General features: G+C 37.2%; 1 pseudogene across 1 annotated transcript in view; it reads right to left on the bottom strand.

Annotated features, from left to right (window-relative positions):
• Positions 1-8,738: 8,738 nt before the first annotated feature.
• Positions 8,739-22,232, bottom strand: part of LOC308631654 (peptidyl-prolyl cis-trans isomerase D-like) — a 134,943-nt pseudogene continuing 121,449 nt past the window's right edge. The window contains exons 2-3 of the transcript in view: positions 20,406-20,490; positions 8,739-10,044 (exon numbers count right to left, since the gene is read on the bottom strand). The product of the transcript in view is annotated as a peptidyl-prolyl cis-trans isomerase D-like (transcript). The remainder of the gene's footprint in view (positions 10,045-20,405; positions 20,491-22,232) is intronic.

Below are 22,232 nucleotides of genomic sequence, written 5' to 3'. Positions count from 1 at the left end.
CAGGAAGCTTCCCCACAAGTTAGGTGAACGAAAAAAGGAGGAGGGCTTTACTGAAATTTAAAATTGGACATTCAAATGTTGAGAGCAACAGCCGAAAGGGGCCCCAGCAAACTTCCAGCTGGCAGCAAACTTCCAGCTCCCAGCAAACTTCCAGCTGCCAGCTGATGATTGGCTCACAGAGGCCCCAGCAAACTTCTAGCTGCCAACTGATTGGCTCCCCTGCGGTGATGCTCATTGGGCTGTTTCCCCGCCCTTTCAGACCATGGAGCTGCTCACTGGGGGACTCTTTTGGCTCCACCCACACGACCCAGCCAATCGGCCTCAAGAGCAGGAGGAGTGGAGGAGGTTGAGAGGCTTGTGGGAAGCCAGTGGTGGCAGTTGGGCTCTGAAGGTTTTCCTGAAGAGCTCCTGTGGTGTGGTGTGTGTGTTCTAAAAATAAAGTTTGTTTCTTTTGACAAGGGGCTCCTGAATTGTGCCCAGCCAGACTGCGGCATTCAAAGAAGACCAGGGTCACAGGAGGTTGGATATAATAAAATAATGAAAAATTACCCAGCAGCAAAGCCCCTGCCCTAGCCAGGCTGGAAGCTCCAGCTGGAGCCATCCCTCCATGAGTAGAGTAGAAGAATAAGAGAAGTAAAGGAACTTCCATCTGGGGGAGGCCCAAGACATAGGAGTGTCTAGAAACCAAGGACATTGCCCAACAAACCTGAATGACACACTGCACAATATCCATGGGTGGGGAAAGAAGCCGCCATTTCTCCAGGCCAGGTGTGGAGGACAAAGGAAGGAACCATATTATAGCTGCAGGGTGGGGGCCACAGCTGAGGGAGCCAATTCCTGGCAGACCTGAGTTTGGCCAGAAATATAGGCCTAGTAAACACATGCTGCATGATATAGGGTGTGCTTAAGTGGCCAGGAGAAAATCAAACATGAAGACAGGTTCACACAGGGACAACTAATCATAGAAACCCATCCAGCTCTATGCCTCCCCTTTCAATCCGATGCCTTGCAGGACCTGCTGGAGAGACACATCTGGCCAGAATCTCAGAAGGGCATGGGTGGAAGAGATTGTTTGGAGACTGAACCCAAGACCAGGAAATGTGGGGTCTGCAGGTGATGTAGGGAACTAAGAATTGGCTCCCCAACCACATGAGTAGAATCTAGGGGTGATCCCTGGGGTAAAGTCCTCCACTGCGAGCCAGCAAGTACTGGTTGCTGGAGGTATACTGATTTAAAATCTCCAGACCAATTTGCATTCAGCGAAAAGCTTGGAGCCTACCTAAACCTAAACTCTGCCTCCAGGAACTCTGCCTACAGGATTAGCTTCCAGCAATCCAGAGGGTAGCACATCACACTCCAGAAGAGCCCTACCTAAAGCTGCTGAGGAGCTGAGAATATTTTGAACTCCAATAGAAGGAATTCTTTACCTTTTCTTCAAGACTTTTTTGTTTGTTTTTCTTTCTTTTTTTAATTCTTTTTCTCTGTTTAATTGTGACCTTGATGGAACATATTTGCATATTTGGGTTTTTTCTCATATTAGTATTTTTGAAGCCAGGTATTTTTCATGGATTAGTTTTTCTGTGAACTAGGATGCTTGATTAGTATATTTTACTTTGGTTTTATATTCTTTTGAATTTTTTAAAATTTTTACTTTATATTTTTTCTCCCACCTGTTTCTCTTGATTCTCTCTTTACTTCCCCTAATAGCCAATCTCAATTATTCTCTTTCATTCTTTTTTTAAAATAATTTTTATACCTTTATTTTATTTATTGATTTTTATGTGGTGCTGAGGATCAAACACAGGGCCTTGTATGTGCTAGGTGAGCGCTCTACCACTGAGCCACAACCCACCCCAGCCCCTCTCTTTAACTCTTACTTTAATCTTTTATTTCTGTCTTCTTTCCTTCTCCCTCATGATCATTACATCCTATATCATTTCTTTCTCTCCCTGTCCATCATTTAAAGTTGGAAACCCCTTTGTAAACTTGCTGTATTTACTGTAGGCAATAAACTGATCATATCATTTCTGTTTATTGTGATAATTAACATTGTAGATATCATAGTAGAACTATTTGGTTTAAAGCTGTATATTATTTGCATTGGTTGTTGTTATTATTTGTCTCCCCTAGACACTGAAGTACTGGAAACCTTCAGGAACACTACTAAGTCCACAGGGTAGAAACTCCACTGCCTCAGATCCATACTGTTAGATGGATAACACACAAACAACATGAAAAAGCAAGGGAATAAATCACCCCAAACTAACCAAGACACTCCAACAACAGAATCCATCAACACCACAGTGGAAGAAATGTCAGAGAACGTGTTTACAATGTAGATAGTTAAACTGATCTACAAAATAAAGGACAGTATAAGGAATGAAATCAGAGAGAAAATACAGGAAGTGAAAGATCACTTCAACACAAGAGCAGAGATTCTGGGGGGGGGGGGAATGCAGAGAGCCTCAAGATGAAGGAAACAATTAACCAATTAAAATATAATAGAAAGCATCACCAATAGACTAGACCATTTGGAAGACAGAACCTCAAGCAATTCTAATTCTATGTTTGAAGACAAAATATAGAATCTTGAAAAAAGAATTATAGAGTTGGCCACAGAGATAAGATGTTAAGAAACCATGAACAGGACTTCCAAGAATTATGGAATAACATAAAAAGACCAAATTTAAGATTTATCAGGATAGATGCAGATGTAAATCAAAGGAATGCACAATATTTTCAATGAAATTATATCAGAAAATTTCCCAAATCTAAAGAATGAAATAGAAAATCAAATAAAAGAGGCTGATAGGACCCTAAAGTGTAAGAAATTACAAAAGACACATACACATTATAATAAGAATGACTAACATATAGAAAAGATATAATTTTAAAGACTGCAAGAGAAACATAACAGATTACATATAGGGGGATATCAATTTGGATCTCAGCTGATTTCTCAACAGAAAAGCTCAAGACCAGACAGATTCTCAGTCAACTTCTACAAAACCCTCAAAGAAGAATTTAACACCAATACTTCTCAAATTATTCCATGAAATAGAAAAGGAGGAAACCTTTCCAAATTAATTCTATGAAGCTAGTATCACCCTATCACCAAAACCAAACAAAGACACATCAAGGAAAGAAAGCTTCAGACCAGTATCCATAATGAACATAAATGCAAAACTTCTCAATAAAATCTGGCAAATCACATACAAATACATGTTGAAAAGATAGTGGGCCTTGATCAAGTGGGGTTCATCCAGGGATGCAGGGTTGGTTCAACATACAGAAATCAATAAATGTAATTCATTACATCAATAGATTTAAAGACAAGAATTAGATAATCATTTCAATAGATGCAGAAAAAGCATTTGACAGAATACAGCACTTCTTCAATATTCAAAAGACTAAAAAAAAACTAGGGTAATAGGAACATAACTCAATATTGTAAAAGCTATATATACTAAACCCAGGGACAACATCATTCTAAATGGAGAAAAATTGAAGGCATTCCCTCTGAGAACTGGAACAAGGCAAGGATGTCCTCTTTCACTACTTTTATTTAACATTGCCCTTGAAACTCTAACCAGAGCAATTAGAAGAAAGAAATTAAAGGGATACGAATTTTAAAAAAGCAGAACTCAAACTATCTCTATTTGCCGATGACATGATTCTATATTTAGAAGATCCAAAAATTCCAACAGAAAAATTCTAGAATAAGTGAATTCAGCAAAGCAACAGGGTATAAAATTAGTACCCATAAATTAAATGCAATCCTATACATCAGTGAGTAATCCACTAAAAGAGAAATTAGGAAAATGATCCCATTCACAATAGCCTCGAAAAAATAAAAACATATTTGAGAATCAATCTAAAAAAATAGGTGAAAGACCACAACAATGAAAACTACAGAACACTAAAGAAAGAAATTGAAGAAGACCTTAGAAGATGGAAAGACCTCGCGTGCTCCTGGACAGGCAGAATTAATGTTGTCCAAAAGGCCACACTATCAAAAAGCACTATACAGATTTAATGCAATTCCTATTAAAATACCAAAAACATTATTCATAGGAATAGAAAAAGCAATCATGAAATTCATTTGAAAAACTAAGAGACCCAGAGTAGCCAAAGCAATCTCCAGCAAGAAGAGTAAAGGAGGAGGCAACACAATACCACACCTTAAATTATACTACCGTGCTATAATAACAGCATGGTATTGGCACCAAAACAGATATGTAGACCAATGGTGTAGAATAGAAGACACAGAGACAAAACCACATAAATACAGTTATCTCATTATTATTATTATCTCCCATCATTACAGCTCCAGAAACCAAACTTTTAACACATGGCCCTTTGGGGCACATTCTAGAATCAAACCATAGTATTAACCAAACCAACAGAAAAAGACATTCTCCTTTTTAATGTTTATATATTAACCCCTGAGAAGTACTCCAAATGTAGGATGTATGTCATATGCTCACAACAGGTCAGTCACTATGTCTCCTGCAAATGAAGCACTATGGTTACTTCCCTCCTGTGTGCTCTCCCATTGCCCTTTTAAATCACATCTACATATTCTTTGATATGCCTCCTCTCAAAAGAAAGAAGTTAATCTTTTCCCCTTGGGTGATGCTATATTTAGTGACTCACTTCTGATGAATAGAATATGGAAGAATGATATTATGTTGCTTCTGGTATTGGGTTATAAAAAGACTGTGGCTCCTGTCCTGCATACTCTCTCCCCTCAGATCACTCACTTTGGGGGAAGCTAGCTGCCATGTTACAAGGACTCGGGCATCAGGCATAGGATGACAAATAAAATTAAATTTCAGAAAATTACATATAATTTTTAGTATAAGTATATACCAAATGTAATAGTTTAAGACCCTTCATGGATGCCTGGGATTGTGGATAGTACCAAACTCTATAAATATTATGTTTTTTTATACAAACACACATAAATATAAATGTCTTTTCCATGTTAACTAGGCACTTATCATAAACTTCAGTGGTAACTTGCAATTTGAAGAGTGATAACAAAACTAGCAGAATTTATTTCTTACTTTATAATTTCATGGATAGAAATGTTGATATTACCCCATATTTTAGTAACCTCAGCATATGATTTTGATTTTTCTTCTTTCCTCATTGAGGATGTTTATCTCTTTGCTTAAAGGAAGTATTTTCCAGCTTCTCTTTAGCATTTCCAAACTTCCAGAAAAACTGTTCTTGTGACTTGGGGGCCATTTTTGGGTAAAATAGGGGTTACTTGAATATCAACCCACAATCTGGTAACTGAGATGGCTACTAGATGACTAACAGGCAGGTACCATATACAGTGAGGATACACTGGGAAAAGGATAATCCACATCCCAGGTGGGGTTGAGCAGGGCATTTCTAGATTTCATCATGTTACTCACACAGCACACAAGTTAAAATTTATGAATTGCTATTTCTGGAATTTTCTATTTAATATTGTTTGGACCACAGTTGACACAGGTAACTAAAACCACACAAAGTGAAACTGTGAGTATGACTACTGTGTGTGTGTGTGTGTGTGTGTGTGTGTGTGTGTATAGATAGATAGATAGATAGATAGATAGATAGATAGATAGATAGATATAGAGATGGAGATAGAGATATATCTCCATAGATCCAAATAGGGAAGAAGAAGTGGCCAAGACTAAAATATTTCACTTAATACTATTCTTTCTTGCACTGATTCTGTGCATTTTCAGAAATTTTTGACATTCTTTTTTTAAATATCTTCATTCTTGTTCACACCTCAAAGCTGTAAAACTATTTTATGATGATCTCCTCAGGCTTTAAAATATATATCTATATATTTTCACACTATGAAAATTCAAAAAGAAATTTTCCCTGCAGAAGGGATTTCTGAGATAAGCAGGTATAAGAAAGAAAGGTCAGAACATATAGGAGTGGGGATGAAGGGAGTTATCTTAGCAAAATTACAGGCTTGAAGAGGAGGAGCTTTATGCATCTTTAGTCAGTGAGCAGGAAATTTGTTACTACATGTGGCACTGAGTCCATCCTGTACCCATCCATTCAAAACCTGATAACAGACATAAACTTGAAAGACCTTTCTCTCATTACAAGGTCCTTTTTGTTACAAATTGTAAGATAATCAGGAAAAATGAAGTCAGATTGCCTGACTTTGCTGTGTTGGTTGGACGTGCTGAACTGGGCTAGAATTTAATTACATCTAAGTGACAGTAACCTTTCTCATCCCAATTTGACTTTGTGTTTTCTGGTTTCTATTTCTCTAGTAAAGAAAAATAATATTCTCAAAATTCACAAGATAGACTAACTAATAATTTGTTTGGATACTGGCTGGAATATTGAAGACTTCTTTAATTTCTCTAATGATTTGCTTTTATTTTTTTCTAGCTTGGTATCTTCTAATATCTTTTACCAGATTTTGCTATTTTTTCCTCTATAGTTTTGAAGCCCACTTGACTATCAATTAGTTTGACCCTGTCTGAAAAAATGGTAAATCCTAGGCAATCTGGAGTAGTTGGTAACATCATAAATCTAAGGGCCAAAATTGGTGAGATAATACTGGCAGAAAAAAAATATATACGTGAGACTTCCAAAACATCAAACATTAGAGTCCTTACATCTTACTTCTTTTCTCAAGAAATAAGAACTAAGTGACGCATTCCTTCCTGAAGCACTCCCACATGTACACACAAACACACTTGTACATATTGGCCGCCTTCTAATCCTTTACATCTCAGGTTCTGAGACAGATGCAAAACCTGGGTGGTACATTAAACCTGACTTCAGAACCCTACAAACAAATATTCACAATAAAAAGCACAGCAAGGAGAGAGTCCATTTAGACCAACAAAGTGCAAATTTATGTTCATTTGAAAATATCAGAAATGCTTTCATGACAAATGTGGCACTTGAAGTAATACTGAAGAGTACAAATAGAGAGAGAGATCAGTAGAGGAGGTTATGCCAGACACAAGGAAAAGCACATGCAAAGACAATGAGGAAGGAAAGATTGGTATACTCAGAAAAAGTGTAGAGAATTGGTTTGGGCCAAGACATAAAGAATGGGTGAGGAGGGAGTAGGATCAGATCCATTCAGTAGTATTCTACGAATTCTATGGAGGTTTTTGTGTTTCATCCTGTCAACTCTAAGGAGCTACCACCTACTATTTAAGCAAAGCAGTGATGTGAACTGTGCTAAAGAATTTGGTTCTTATTCTACAGAGGAGGAGGAGGAGGAGGAGAAGGAGAAAGTAGAGGAAGAGGAGAAGGAAGAGGAGAAAGAAAGGAAGGAAGGAAGGAAGGAAGGAAGGAAGGAAGGAAGGAAGGAAGGAAGGAAGGAAGGAAGGAAAAAACCAACCTCCAACCACTACCTTCCCAGTAAGAATTGCAAGAGTCCCTGCAGGGCTTCACAGAATAATCACTTTTTAAAGTACATTTGCATGATTATCAAGAATACAAGTAAAAATAAATGTTGATGAGGATGTGGGGAAAAGGGCACACTCATACACTGCTCGTGGGACTGCAAATTGGTGCAACCAATCTGGAAAACAATATGGAGATTCCTCAGAAAACTTGGAATGAAACCACCATTTGACCCAGTTATCCCACTCTTCAGCATATACCCAAAAGACTTAAAATCAACATATTATAGTGACAGGGCCACATCAATGTTCATAGCAGCTCAATTCACAATAGCTAAGCTATGGAACCAACCTAGGTGCCCTTCAACAAATGAATGGATAAAGAAAATGTAGTACATGTACACAAAGAAAAATGAAATTATAGCATTTGCTGGTAAATGGATGGAACTGGAGACTACTGTGCTAAGTGAAATAAGCCAATCCCAAAAATCCAAAGGCGGAATGTTCTCTCTGATATGCAGATACTGACTCACAATAGGCCAGGGTGGAGGGGTTCACCAGATTGGATAGGGAAGAATGGGGGAAGGGAGGAGAGATGGGAATGGAAAAGATTGTCAAGTGAATCATATATAACTTTCCTATATTCCTATGTGAATACCCAACCAGTGTAACCACATCATGTACAACCACAAGAAAGGGAAGTTAAACTCTATGTATGTATGATATGTCAAAATACATCCTACTGTCATGTATAACTAAAAAGAACACATTTTTTAGAAGTGCATTGGCATGTATTTTCCCCTTTTATCTTCACAGAGACTCTGGCTCTATTATGTGGTAGATGTATGACCTTGGGCAAGACACTTAAAACAGGGTCACTATCTGTAGCATGGTAATAATAGTAGTAGGCACTACTTCATGTGTTTGAAGTTTAAATAATACAATGTACCTACTGCATAGTAAGCTTTCAATACATATTAGCTTTACAGTTAACATTGTTATTGTTTTACAATAAATGAAAATGAAACTGGGGAAAGGTAAATGATTTGTTCAAGGTAACTGAGCTAGGAAGCACAGGAGTTAAATCCACCCGCAAGCCCTTGGCATAATCTTTATATGATGCAAAGCAGATCATGCTACTAGAGAAACATGAGGTAAATTAGAGGTCTGAAAATGGCAAATTGATTAAATAAATTGTGTATGTCCTTGTCATGAGACATTCTACAAACCAATTATAGAGTTATAAAAGCATTGTTTTTTCCTCTAACCTGGAAAGATAATCAAATTCTATTAATTTTTTGTATTTTGTAACACCTTTTATTAAGAGAGAAACTATATTGGAATTTCTAAACTGTAAACAATGAAGAACTGAAACGTCAAAGGAATCACATTAATGATTATATACAGACAATAACTCTTACATTGTCCTTTTGCCTCCATACAATAAATACATGATATTTAAGCAAAATTGAGTCCTTACTAAGCAAACATTTTTGTATATACTGCCTTCTCTTTATCTTTCTCTGCCTTTATCTTCTGTTTGACTTTCAGCAATTCTGCCTGGATGGCTTTATCTTCTGGTGCTATCTCCAGAGCTTTCTTAAGATCAGCCAATGCCTGATTCTATTCTTTTAATCCCTGATGTCCTTGAGTACTGTGATACAGTGCTTTGGTATTTGATGGGCCCATTTTAAGAGCCTCTAAACAACTTTCAATTGCTCCCTGGAAGCAATTTTCACTTTACAAGCACCAATATTCAGTACACAGCTTAAGGTTATAGATTGCAGCCTGGATCTACCTGCTTTCTCAATAACAGCCTTTGAACTATCCACATATGTTTAAACCTTTGCTAATTTTTTAATGGCCATATCCCAGTGTTGGGATTTGAAAAAAAAAAGTATATCCAATGTTTTTTAAATGTTCTATTATTAATAAAATTTTATCTACATCTTTTAAGTCTATATCTGCATTCTTAGGGAAATCTGGATGTCTATTGCCAGAGCCTCTTTTAGGAATATTCCCCAAACATCCCCCTTTTCAGTCTCCACATTCTGCAATAACACATAATTTGGAGAGTTTTTCACCTTTCACTTCTATATTTTCCAGTATCTTTGCCATACCTACTCTTTTAAGTCCTTGGCTCAACACCACATTTCACATCCAAATGAGGGGTTGGACCTTGGTGATAAAGAACTGAGAACCATTTGTATAGCTATATGTATTTGCCATGTTCACTAAACCTTCCTGAGCATGCTTATAGTAGAAATTTTTATCTTCAAATTTTTTACCATAAATACTTTCTCCACCTGTCCCCTTCTGATTTGAGAAGTCTCCACTCTGAACATAAATTCCTTAATAATTCAATGAAAAGGACATACTTTGAAATAGAGAGGTTTCCCTGTGATGGGTCCAATGCCTTTTTCTCCTGTACACAATGCACGAAAATTTTCTGCAGTCTTGGGTACAATATCCACAAACAATTGTAAGGCAATTCAACCAACTTGCTCCTCTCTGATGTTCACATCAAAGAAGACTCATGGGTTCCTGGGACTGGAAGCCTTAGCTTGGGGGATGGGTACAACATCTTGATTTGCAGGCATGTTTAGAAGCAGGACCCACAAACCTGGTGCACCACCTGCAGCTGGAACTTCTCTGGCTATTATTAAATATTTTTAAAGTTAAAAGTATAAACTAAGATATTTTTAATTTAAAAAGATGAAAAATAAGGGGGAAATTCCTTAACAGATGCACACAACCAAGGCTTTCTGTGCACTGAAAGAGTGAGAGTGACTTTTTCTTATTACTGTGCTCACTTATCTACACTTTAATGTATCTAGACTGACTATGTCTTATTTCAAAATACATCTTTTAAGCTCCCACTCCTTCCCTCCAAGTAAAAACCTTACTCTCAATTGTACACCTGTCTTGATTCCTGATATATATGGCCCCCCTTTTTAAGGCCATATATCCACCCAAGGAATAGACCTTAGCAGAACATGTGATTTGCCCACAGCAGATTATGTTACTGTCTGTGCAACTCAAGGAGGCCCTAAGCAAATTATCGAGACCCTGTTTCAAAATAAAAAGGGCTGGGGATGTGGCTTAGTGGTAAAGCACAGCTGGTTTCAATCCCTGGTACAAAAACAAATTGCCAATGGTAGATCAATTGTTTGACTATTACAAATAGCTGCTATTAACATGGAGGTACAAATATCTCTTCAAATGTCTCCTTTCAATTTTTTAATATATATGTCCAGAAGTGGATCTGCTGGATCAGATACCATTTTTTACAAAGACTACCTTTTCCCTTGTAAGTAATTTTTGTTACCCCTGCTGAGAATAAGTTACCACACATACAAAGGTTTATTTCCGGGCTTATTTTGTTCTATTTCAAGGATCTATATGTCTATTTTTATGTTAGTAAAACTGATTTGATTACATTAGTTTGTAATACGTTTTAAAATCATGAAGTATGAGAATCCCAACTTTCTTCTTCTCCAAGATTTTTATTTCTTATCTGAGGTCTCTTGAAATTCCATATGAACTTTAGGATGGATTTTTTCCCCTATATTTTCCAAAAAAAAAAAAAAACCTCAGTGGAATTTATGAAGATTTCTTTAATCTACAGATGGCTTGGGTAGTATTTATATCTAATATTTAAACTACTAATTCAAGAACAGAGAATGCCATTCCACTAATTAAAATCTTCTTCAATTTTTCTAATGATTTTTTTTCTCTTTGTGCTTTATAATATCTATTACTTGATTTTGTGTTTTTCCTTTGTAGTGTTTTTAAGGACCTCTTGACAATGACTTATCTTGATCTTATCTGATACATAAAATGGAGCTCTTCAATATAGAAGATAAGGAGTAATATGTTATGGTTGATCCTGGGTAGTTAAGTAGTTTGGAATAATTGGTGATACCATGAATTTAATGGCTCAAATTGGTGAAATAATGCTTACGTAATGATGGTAGAGTGTGTGTGTGTGTGTGTGTGTGTGTGTGTGTGTGTGTGTCTGTGTGTGAATTCTGAAAAAGCAAACCTCAGAGTCCTCACGTCTTATCTGTTTTGTCAATGGCTATGTCGTTTTTTTGTGTGAAATGTGATTTATAGATTTGACAGAGTGGCTAGTAGAGCATGAGATGAGATTATCCCATGATAGATAGATAGATATGGAAACATAATTTTTAAAAAATTTCCTTAGGCTTATATTTGAGTATAACCTATTTATATATTATCATTCACCTTCACACATTTTTCAGTAATATCCCCTGAGATCCCATATACCCAAATGTTTTTTTTCTCTGTATTTATTCCCTACAGGGGTCATGAACACAGAAGAGAGCATCCAGTAGGAGCTTTTACAAGGATTTAGAAACTAAGAGCCAGAACACAATAAGACATGCATGTGTGAGAATATCCAATGCCCTATGAGATATCCTAGTGAATAAAAAAGAACTGTGTTCTAGTGAAGACAATCTGAATGGAGAGGCTAGACTGAAGCCAAGTCAAAATTAAAAGTAAGCAGAAACTACCACTCTCATAGGATCAGTATCCAGCAGCAGTAATCAGTGCTAGTAGGTGTAATCAGAGCTGTGTGTAGAAAGGAGGATGCCATTATGAAAAGAACCACTTAAGAGTAAATACATTCATATCACTCACTTAAAATGGCTCTTAAGAATCTTCTGAATAAAGTTTCACCTTCTGTGGGATCCATCATGATCTGCCCCAACTCTGCCTCTGTCTCACAGCTCTTATCCCCATGCCAATTACCCCAGAGTCCTATGGTCCACCACACTACACTATGTACAGTTCCTAGCATGGACCGTGCTCTCTCAGTTCTTGGCTATTGGACATGCTTTGTCTATTCTGAAACTCCCACCTCTGCTTTCTTCTAATAGGCAACTCCTACCCAACATTAAGGTTTCAGAACTACACTGGGAATTCTTCCCTTGGGGTCCTTTTATGCTTTATCAGTTTATTTGACACTCCTGCAGTGAACCTCAACTTCCTTGAGGACTGTCCTACCATTTTAACCCCAGGCTTAGCCCAGTGCCTGACACATAGTAGGAGTTCAGCACATGTTTGTTAAATGAACTCAGTATTTATTTAATTAAAATTTAGACCTTCAGATTGAACTTTAAAAGAAAATTCCAGGGCTGGGGTTGTGGCTCAGTGGCAGAGTGAGTGCTTGAGTGAGGCACTGGGTTCAATCTTTAGCACTGCATATAAATAAATAAAATAAAGATCCATTGACAATTAAAAAATATTTTAAAAAGAAAAAGAAAATTTCAATATATGCAGCTTAGAAAAGAATGGAAATGTAGTAACGGCAAACTATGAATGAATGAAGTAGACTTCTGGATGCAGTTGTTACACAAGTCAGAGAATTACTTTAACCAAATGATGCAATTCATAAAAAGGCAGTATCTCCACAAGGATTATGAATCCCACTCCATCCAATCTGAATTGTTTCTCCCTAAGCCCCTCACCTCTCTTGCAACGCTTCCTAATGGGGTTATCATCTCTCCTGGTGGGTTTACCTACAACTCTGGGAGTTCTTTGAAAGGAATAACCATGTCTTTCTACCTTCTTTCCATGTTAAATGAATGAACAAACAAACAAAAGGAAGTCATAAATCTTTTTGCACTAAATAATATGACATCAAACTATAGAAAGTAAAAACCATTACAAATGAAAGTAGAAATGGCAGTTATGAAATCATGAGCTATTTTAACATACCACTATCAATCTTTGACATATCAAGGCAATAAAAAATAAAGAAGGGCATAGAAGAATTGAACTACATAACAAAGTTACATTAATATATACTGAACTTTGTAACCCCAGAAATAGAAAACACTTTCATAAGTCAAACGTTTACAAAAATGGATCCTGACTAGGCCACAAAGAAAACAACTTACTGCCCAAAGCACAAATAACACAGAACAAGTTCCTGAAGGAAATACAAAAACAAAAAAGAAGAAAAAAGAAAAAGAGAGAACTAAGAGAAGTTTCAAAACATTAATTTATACTTGGAATGTAAATTATGTTTTCTTAAGTGATTTAAAATGCCATGGCAAAAAAAGACCATTTAAAGGTGAGGAAAATCACCATAAAAGCAAGTTGATGGGTATAATTAAACTTACATAAATCAAAAACTCAGCAGACAAAATTAAATGGTAAAAAACAAACTCTTAAAAAATGTTTTCCAGAAACAGTCAAATATTAACATCCTCAAAAACAAAGATCTCTCTAAACCTGCGAGAAAAATACTAATACTACTATTTTAATGGCAAATGATAGTAATATACAGTTCAATAATGATGAAATAAAAGGGGCTAAATAAATATTTAAATAGTTCAGTATCACTAAGAAAGAAGCACAATCTAAAACAAAATATTGTGCTTTGGGTTTATTGTCTTGCTTCTTTGATGCTCATTTTCAGTGCTAATAAGGTTTCAGTGAAAGACATACTCTAGCAATCTGTTAAGACACTGTTAATTTGCCCAACCATTATGGAAAGCAATTTAGAAGCCTTTTACAATGGCCTTACAAAGGTTGATCAGAGGAAATAGCCAGACCAAGGAAACAGTCATAATGTCATCCTCATATTTATGCATAAAATATTATTTTGTAGTACTGTTTATAACAGAACTTCTTTAATATCTAACAAGAGGGAAATAGTAAAATATATTGTGTATATCTAATGCAATATTTCAAAGTCATTGAAATTACAACTATAAAGATTTTAATGGCATAAAATTTTTATGATTGTTTCAATCGGGTTGCTATATATTGTCCTTAGGCAATCAAATGTTATTTCCCATTATAATATAGCCCAAAGGTTAGTTCTATGGGTTGACTGCCGTTCTCAAGATTAACAAATATTTGGTGAGGGTTTCTGGAATAAATGACAGGTCCAAATGGACTCCCTCGTCTGCCTGGCCCTGTGTTCTCCACAGGGGCCTGTCTATAGGGTTACTTAGACATCCTCAGAGAATGGTAATAGGAATCCAAGAAAAAAATGCTTCAAGAAGCAAAAGTTCAAGCTACAGATTTCTTGAAGCCTAGCCTCAGAAGGTATAGCATCACTTCTGCTGCTGTTTTATTGAGAAGAACAAATCCTATGGGCAGCCTGGTTTCAAGGAATGGGGAAACAGATTGCATCACTCAGTGGGAGGATTGGCAGAGTCTATGACCAATTCAATCCATCACAGCAGGAAAAAATTAAGTGAACATCAAAGGAATATATATAGTATGTATATTTTATATATGTATATATACATATCTATATATAATCATATGCATTTTATATTTTTTATGAATAGAATAAAACATACAGTTATCCCTCAGTATCCATGGGGGTGGGGGGGTTGGTTCCAAGAACCCTCCAGATAATAAAATCTGCAGTTGCTCAAATCACTTATAAAATTGCCAAATCCAGGCATGGTGGCGCACACCTAGAATCCCAGCTCCCTGGGACGCTGAGGCAGGAGGACAATGAGCTTGAGACCAGCCTCAGCAATTTAGCAAGGCCCTAAGCAACTTAGAAATTCCCTGTCTCAAAACTAAACAATAAAAAGGGTTGGGATATGGTCAATGAAAAAGCACCCCTGGGTTCAGTCCCCAGTACCAAAAGAAAAAAATTCTCTCTCTGTCTCTCTCTCTCTCTCTCTCTCTCTCTCTCTCTCTCTCTCTCTCACACACACACACACACACACACACACACACACATAATTGCCAAGACTTTGTGTATACCCTATGTAATCCTCTCATATAATTTAAATCATTTCTACATTGCTTATAATACTTAATACAATGTAAATGCTCTGTAAATAGCTGTTACACTGCACTGTTTGAGACATTAAAAAGACTAGAAGCAAAATGCTAATAAGGATTATCTCTAGGTAGTGGAAGAGGCATGGTTGGCATGTTTATAAGTTTCTTCTTTAAAGTTTTCTGGTTTTTTTCAAAGTTATGGGAATGGATCACCTTTAAATTGGAACATGAGTGTTTTATAAGTATTTTATTCCCACATAGAAACACTTAGAGCAATTTCCTACAAAAGGCTACAAAACACTAAAGGAAATTGAATCAGAAGTGGAGGAAGGCAAACATCAAATTGAAAAGCAAAAAGTTGGGTGGGGGATAGCACCAGGTAGCGTGTGTATTATTCTTTTCTTGACTGTACAAACTATTAAGACATTTGAATCATCAAACATTTCATAGCAGATTTATGACAACGTTGAACAAATAGGTGACTGATTGTCATGTCATTGTAAGAAAGTTACAAAATAAATGTTTCTGCCTCCAAAAAAAGGAAACAATGTTCCTGTTTCCACTTTTCAGCCAACATAAACTATATAAGAAGCCTTGAGATCGGAACTAATAAAAATTGAAAAATTTTAGAGTGTGTACTATCACAAAACTTAAAAAATGAAACAGACATGCTCAAAAATATACAATGCTACTTTTATTTCTGCTAGTCTACAATTTTATAAAGTTTAAACAAGAATTTTTTACCAAAAATATAGCATTTAGTGCTATACCAAATTTTTTTTATAAATTAATATATCATGATTCTGAAGGTAACATCAGATGATAGAGAAACACTAAGAACAAAAAGTATGCATTTCTCTTATTCAACCCTTCAGATAGAAATTAGTTTCAAGGACTTAGATTTAATAGTTTAGCTATCTTGTCAAGGCTTGTCAGAAGAAACCAGTTTTCATCTTTGCATCCTGACTGTCAGAAAGTCTGGAAATATTCTTGGCTTATACCCAAAATCATACATTTGCAAAAAGAATTCTCCCAACAAGGATTTCATGGTCCAGCACAATTTGATAAGGAGAAATAACAGGAAAGCACTAACCAAAAAAAAAAAAAATGTACTGTTTCAGGCATGCACCTATTGAGATTCAAAATATCACCCCTCCCAATTCAAGGATTTCTGCTGATAGACACATACCCAAAGAAGCCTCTTTTCTCATAGCCTGAGATTTCCCACCCCAGACACTGAGGGATTCCCACCTCCATTCCACAGGTGAATTCTTACCTGCCTTTCTCAATACACCTACATATGCCATGGTGATCCCTTCTTATAACAAAGATAATGATATTTACCATGCAGAAGATATTTGTGATAGGAAATGATTTTGAAATCATGACACATAAACTCTTTCTTTGGGTCATTTTTCATACAAATAAGACCAATTAGGTAGCAATGGCTCCTTTGGGTCTAAGTAAATGCATACAATATTCAATACTTTTCTACAAAAATATTTTAGATTCAGTTGTACTGTTTCACAGTCCATTACATATTTCTTTAGACTAAGAAGAATTTCAACCTCTTTAAGCACTAATGAGACCTCAAGAGATTATTCTAAGATACCTCTAAATCCTCCCCTACTGTGTTATCGCTTGCTTACATACTGTTCTCTTACCTTCATTAAGCTTCAAAGATATTTTTTTAATAATTGTTTTCATTGCCCATGAGTTCTGAGTGTATTGGGCTAAAAGAAAAAAAAAAGTTTAACTTTGTTTTTGTTATTTGTTTGACTTAGGGATTTACTTTGGACTTTTGAAATTATTTTAGTTTTCATGACCTAATGGTCGTTCTATCTCACTGAAGTTCAAATTTTTACCATCTTATTACATCACTGAAGGAGGAAATTGGTGTGTGTTGGGTGCTATTTTGTTTAATGAAGTGGTTCAATGATACTAAAAAATAGAACTGAAAATTAAAACTTGATGGCTTTTTTTTCAGTACTAGTGATCAAACACCCGGGGCCTCAGGCATGTGAAGCAAGTGCTCTGTCACAGAGCCACATTGCCAACCTGATGGCACGTTTAAATAAATCCATTAATAAATATTCCTCTAAGTTCTCTATGGCTCCAGGATGTTCTACCAGGTTCTATTACACATTTCTCATCTGATCCACACGTCCATATATTCTTGTTTATTACATAAAGGGGAATTGTGACCTACTAGAGCAACAAGACAAGGATAAATGGAAAAGCAATGGCTTTGTAATATGATCTGAACTTGTATCTGTGTGAAGATAAGCCAAAGACTCAAACAGAAGCTGCTGGAAGTTTCTAATCATGCTAAGTGTTAGGTCTTTCTCCATCTTTGCTTCCTTCCTCCATCTTTTTTTCTTCTTTGCCCAAAATTATAAATATACTGAACCAAAAATGTCTACTACTAAGAACACCCCATTCCCAAATTCAAGGAATAATGTTGCTCCTGTGTTCCACTTGAAGTGGGATGTTACATAAGTTTTTCAATAGCTATAACTTTGTTGTAGGAAAGACTCCATAATTTCCCAGGACTACAGATACTAAAATAAGAACATGTTCAAAATGAGCTCATTTTAGTGTTATAGAAAGCAATAGGAATAAAAGGTAATTCCAATTTCCTACAATGATCCTATTGTCTGCCACACAATTTTTATTATACTGCTTTTCATGGGTTTTCATTTCTTCTAAATATAAATCATCGTATTTCCACAGAAGCCACATTTCCTTATCTTTAGACACCAAAATAAAAAGTTACATTTGAAAGAATTTCTGCATGTTCCTTAGTGAAATGTAAACTTCTGCTTTTCTATTTGATTAATAACACCATATGTAAAGTACATGAAAATATCTGTCTTACCTTGAAGTGCTAAAGTTTTTATAAGATTAGAAATAGAAATAGGAATTTTAAAAATGTCACTTTGATGATTTCTTCTGTATTCCTATGTAAGCTACACCAAAGCGATACCAAATTTTTAGCCAAAATTACTCTACAAAAAGTTATGTATTATCATTACAGTCTTTGTAAACAAAGTACCTCTTTCTAGAGGAACTCAGAGAAGTTCATCAACTCTGAGGTTTATCTCACAGCTCTCTTTTGAGATAGGGGCTCTATTTTCACTACAAAGAATTTTATTCCAGTCTGTCCAAAATATACATGTGTATGTGTTTATTCCTCTCCATTTCAGTGCTTTTACTATTGAAGTGTTCAATGCGCTTACTCCCACCATAACTCAAGATGAGAGGTCTTCTCATTATGTGTATGCTGAAAGGTTTTACAATATATATCTTCAAATCAGAATGTCTAGCATTCTGCTATAGAATCTCTGTTATAAAAAAAAAAACTCCTAAAATAATTGAGTCCTGAAATAAAGAGTTTAGCAAAGGTTATATAAATCATTGCTGTTTTGGTTTTTGGTTTGCATTTGCTTTTATCACTTACACTCAAATGTTAGTTCTAGTCCACTTAAAATTCAATGGTTTGATCCACCATGCGGCCAGCGCAATGGTTTCATTAATGAGGTTCTTGGCATAAAAGTTAGCTAGCAGAGATCAAAATAAAACACACCGACTCAGTTACCTTTTTTCTATGACCAGGTCCGAGACGGCTCCCCTCTCTGGTTCCCACCTCTAACCGCGAGGTAGGGCAGCAAGGATTACTCAGGGCTAGCAGGAGAGAGAGAGAGAGAGAGAGAGAGAGAGAGAGAGAGAGAGAGAGAGAGAGCACACACCAGGGAGTAGCCTTTTATTGGGGAACAAGAAATTCAGGGGAGAATTCCATCCAATGAAGGTTGGGGGGGGCAGCACTCCAAGGTCAGGGTCAGTGATTGGGCCCCCGGGGTCAGGTCAGTCACACCCCCACACAGACGGGTTCTCTCATCAGGAGAGGGCCGGGAAAGCTCAGACACAGCCAGAGCGCCTCAGACCCAAACCGGAAGTCGCCCAGTCATGTGTGAGAATGGCTCCCCACAGTTTGACTTAAGTGTTTCAGATGGGGCAATAGAAATTATGAATTTTCTGCCCATACATTTATTCCTTGATATTCATAATATTCTATAATGTAAACCCATTTTAATATCAAGTAACTTAACTCTTTAAGCATTCCTTGTTAAACAGGGATTATTATATCACTATAAGTGAGAAAAATCAAATTTCAGAAAAGATCAAGTACTACCAAAGTCACATTTCCTACACCTGCAATTACTCAGTGCCTAATAAATAATAAGTAGTGTGATTTTTTTAAAAGCATGAAATGCAAGAAGTAAAATACACATTCTCAAGATGGTAGAACAGAGAACTCCTCACTAATTTGCTCCTCCATGGGGTGGAAACAAAGCAACAGGTGTGCAACTGCTTGTGCAGGTGAGGGGCTATGAGTGTGCACTGGAAATCAACGGCACATAACATGAAATCTGATGGATTCCAGAGAATACAAAAACAAAAAGAGTGGATACTCCAGCTTCAGACCCCTGGCACCTGGATTGGGGAAGAGGATTCTCTCCTCCCAAGAGGGTAAAGGTGAGAGAGAGTAACAGTGTGGTGCACAAGGCTGCATCATGGAGACAGAGAGCTTAAATACATAGGTGACTCTATATAAAAGGTGAGCTTCAGGGAAGAGATTCACTGCTTCTCTCAAAAGACCTCAGGATGCTATAGCTAGGAGCCAGTGTGAGAAGGGTCTTATGGTTAGGGGCTAAATTGCTCTGGGCATCAGAAAACTCAGCATAATCACACCCCAGGGTCCTCAGGGACACCTTGCTGCACTGACTTGGCAGGCAGCAGCTACACAAGACAGCTGGGACTCAAGGGAGCATCTCCAACACAAGCCCTCTAAGAGGTACGTGTGCTGCCAGGAACATAGGCTGCAACAGGGAAGGGAGTAGAATGGACTCAGCGGCCCTTCCATCTGGGCCAAGAAGTGACCAGTCTTCTGTTGTTCCCCATGGAGGCCAGGTCTAAGGGCCCCAGGATTGAGGATAGTAAATCACTTGATTCCTGCCAAAACTCAATGATTCAACTGTTCTTGCCACCCTTGGAGGCATTCTGGGAATCTACCCTGTCTTGGACATTTGCCACACTCCTGGGTACACAATCTAAAAACTTCTGGAGCAGTCCACACTCAGACAAAATTCAGTAGGTAATAAGGGTTCACTATGGCTCTCACATTCAGCACACCCCAGCACACCATCTAAAACCTTCGTGGGAAGAATATACCTCGGGCACGGTCAACATTACCGTAACCTGTTTGGCAAAAAGGTGGGGGACAGTCTGCATTCCACCTCGATTTATTTGGTGAAACCTGAAAAGAATTACAACACACTACAGGTATGACTCACTGCCTCTCTTACCTGGAGAATTCTAATCATACTCAGATAGAAGTGTTTCCAAGGACCTCAGCTAGACTGAAATTTTGACACTTTTTTCCTCCATCTTTTATTATTATTTTTATTCTGTTTTTCTTGCCGCTACCTTATTTTCTCCTATTATTTAATAGGAGTTTTTTCCTCTTCTCTCTTTTTTGATTTGTTTCCCCTTTTCCCCTCTTTGTTCTCCTTTTATTTTACTTTATTTTCATTCTTCTTTATTATTTCTCTCTCTCCCTCTCCTTTTTACTGGTGCTAGGGATCAAGTCCAGGGCTCCACTCACTTTGGGCAGGTGTTCTGCCTCCAATCTCCAATTATATCTCAGATGAGAAGAAGAAAACTCAGCTCCCTCCAAAAGCCAATCCCAGAAGAAGCCTCAAAGACACTTCTACTTAAAGAAAAGGGGGAACATAAGCTCCTAGCCATTTTGAGTCCCTTTACCATGATTGGAACAGCCAATATCAGAATCAATTTCAAGTAACAGAGCCAATTTCAACAGTGTAAACAACTTAATGGGGACTTCCACTCCTGTTAAGGAGTAACCACAGAAGATAAACCCTCAATGGTTCTTTGGTCTGTCACACCAGTATAAATGATCAGAGGGTCCTCACTCTTGTGAGACCTACAGAGAAAGCAAGCCTCCCATCAAGCTCTGATATATTAAACATTGTGTGAAAACCCATGAACCACACCTAAAGAAATCATTGTGGTGCACAAGGCTGTGCCTTGGAGAAAGAGAGCTTAAATACATAAGTGACTCGAGGTAACAAGTGAGCTTCAGGGAGGGAAGAGGTTTACTCCTTCTCTCAAAAGACCCTCTAGGATAGCTGGGAGCCATCGTGAGAAGGATCTTATTGTTAGGGACTAAATTGCTCTGGGCATCAGAAAACCCATCATTAGGGAGATTACACTATGAAGCCAAACTAGGATTAAACTCAATACTATACCACAAACTGATACCCCAAGATGAATCAGCAAGAGAAGGCCACTTGTTAAGAAGCCCATCACATAAAAGGGAAAGAGATATCTGCCCCAACATATTTGTGCACAAATCTCAGCACAGAAACACAAGAAATGTGAAAAAAGGCAATATGATACCTCCTAAAGTTCATAATTCTATAGTAACAGATTCCAAAGATATCAGAGAGGATGAAAATACAAGACATATTTTTTAAATATTAATGAAACCCAAGAGAAAAAAGAAAAACAATTGAGTGAATCAAGGAAAACCATGCAAAATCTGAATGAGAAACTCAATAGATAGATTTGCTTTAATCAGCTTTTTCCGCTGCTGTGACGGAAAGACCCAACCAGAACAATGGTAGAGGAGGAAAAGTTTATTGGAGGGCTCATGCCTTCAGAGATCTCAGTCCACAGAAGGCCAGCACCATGCCTCAGGGCTCCAGGTGAAGTTGAACATCATGGCGGAAGAGTGTAGTGAAGTGAAGCAGCTCACAGGATGATCCGAAATGAGAGAGATTCCATTCTCCAGATACAAATATATATCCTGTAGCCATGGCCCCAGTGAACCACTTCCTCCAGCCACATCCCAACCTGCCTCCAGTTAATCCCATCAGGGCTCAATTCACTGATCAGGTTGAGGCTATAACCGAGTTATTTCTCCTGCAAACCTTCTTGCATTGTCTCACGTGTGATCTTTTTCCAAAACAGATCCTA

Source organism: Spermophilus citellus (genome assembly GCF_964194105.1).
Source record: "Spermophilus citellus genome assembly, chromosome: 12".
In the NCBI taxonomy this organism is placed as follows: Eukaryota; Metazoa; Chordata; class Mammalia; order Rodentia; family Sciuridae; genus Spermophilus; species Spermophilus citellus.
This window is presented reverse-complemented; position numbering and strand designations above follow the sequence as displayed.